The 1,814-nt window shown below is 40.8% G+C and overlaps 2 non-coding genes across 2 annotated transcripts; both read right to left on the reverse strand.

The window, feature by feature from the left end:
- Nucleotides 1-142: 142 nt before the first annotated feature.
- Nucleotides 143-214, reverse strand: trnap-agg. Its single transcript has one exon. It is a non-coding gene; the product is annotated as a tRNA-Pro (tRNA).
- Nucleotides 215-950: 736 nt separating this feature from the next.
- Nucleotides 951-1,022, reverse strand: trnap-ugg. The gene has a single exon. It is a non-coding gene; the product is annotated as a tRNA-Pro (tRNA).
- Between the last annotated feature and the right edge of the window lie 792 nt (nt 1,023-1,814).

A 1,814-nucleotide genomic window follows, 5' to 3' on the forward strand; every position in this document is an offset into this window, starting at 1 on the left:
AAAGCCAGAGTCATGGATCAATCACAAATTGAATGCTTTTGGATTTAACCAGAAATTGTACATCGACATAATTTGTTAATATTCTGCATAAACAATATTCTACATGTAGGCTCAATCGGGTATTAACCACATGTTGTGCTTTGGGCTTGTCCGGGATTTGAACCCGGGACCTCTCGCACCCTAAGCGAGGATCATACCCCTAGACCAACGAGCCAGAGAAAATCCCTTTTTAGCAATTTTTCATCACGGGAATGCTGCTCCGATCTGTCATTGACTTGAAAGGCAATGGTTAAGTAGTTCGACATGGGGTCTTTTTATGGCTTCAACTTTCTAATTACATTGGACAACAGAAAACCTTTGACGCAAAACCCTTTACTAAAATTAAAACTTGAATTTTTCCGTAAAAAATGGTCGGGTTTAGTATGTTATTTCTTATTGACTTTACACAGGCATTGTTTTCTGTGGTGGCCACACAGAATTTTTGCACACTCTGTGCCGACACCACGTAGGGCAATGTTAACAACTTGTGTTCATTTCACAGAAATCCTTGAAATGAACACAACCCCTTTAAGGTAAGGAAAGGCTTTTGGGTGGGCTTACGTTTCTATGACATGCGGGATGACAACGGGAAGGTTGGGTTTAGGAAAAAAACAACAGGATGGTTAGGGTTCATGTCTTGCTCATTTGTTCCTCATATTTGTCACAGTTCTTCTGTTTACTGCAGTTGTAGCAGGCTATGCAAAGTCGTCAAAATGCTCTACTAAACTTTTGCATCCTACTAATCTTATTAGGGAACATAGGTCCTTCCAAAGCCAGAGTCATGGATCAATCACAAATTGAATGCTTTTGGATTTAACCAGAAATTGTACATCGACATAATTTGTTATTATTCTGCATGAACAATATTCTACATGTAGGCTCAATCGGGTATTAACCACATGTTGTGCTTTGGGCTCGTCCGTAATTTGAACCCGGGACCTCTCGCACCCAAAGCGAGAATCATACCCCTAGAACAACGAGCCACAGAAAATCCCTTTTTAGCAATTTTTCATCACGGGAATGCTGCTCCGATCTGTCATTGACTTGAAAGGCAATGGTTAAGTAGTTCGACATGGGGTCTTTTTATGGCTTCAACTTTCTAATTACATTGGACAACAGAAAACCTTTGACGCAAAACCTTTTACTAAAATTAAAACTTGAATTTCTCCGTAAAAAATGGTTGGGTGTAGTACGTCCTCTTCTCATTGACATCACTTTGGCATTGTTTTCCGTGGTGGCCACACTGAATTTTCACACATTCCTTCCCACCACCGCGTGATGCAGTGTTAACAGTTTGTGATTATTTCACGGGATTCTGTTAGACCAGGCTGCCCTAGATCACCAAGCACACAGTTTTCGCACATTCTGTGCCACCACTACGTAGTGCGATGTTAACAGTTTGTGATCATTTCACGGAATTCATTGAAATGAACACGACCCCTTTAAGGTAAGGAAAGGTTTGTGGGTGGGCTTACATTTCTATCAAATGCGGGACAACAACGGGAAGTTGTGGTTTAGGCAAAAAACAACAGGGGACCTCTTGCATCCAAAGCGAGAATCATACCCCTAGACCAACGAGCCTCATAAAAAACCTTTTTAGCGATTTTTCTTTGCCGAAATGCCGCTCCGATCTGTCATTGACTTGAAAGGCAATGGTTAAGTAGTTTGACTTGGGGTCTTTTTATGGCTCCCTTGCGAGTTTCAGCTTTCTAATTACATTGGACAACAGAAAACCTTTGACGCAAAACCCTTTACTAAAATTAAAACTTGAATTT

The sequence above is a fragment of the Etheostoma cragini genome, unplaced genomic scaffold (genome assembly GCF_013103735.1).
Source record: "Etheostoma cragini isolate CJK2018 unplaced genomic scaffold, CSU_Ecrag_1.0 ScbMSFa_136, whole genome shotgun sequence".
NCBI classification, from domain to species: domain Eukaryota; kingdom Metazoa; phylum Chordata; class Actinopteri; order Perciformes; family Percidae; genus Etheostoma; species Etheostoma cragini.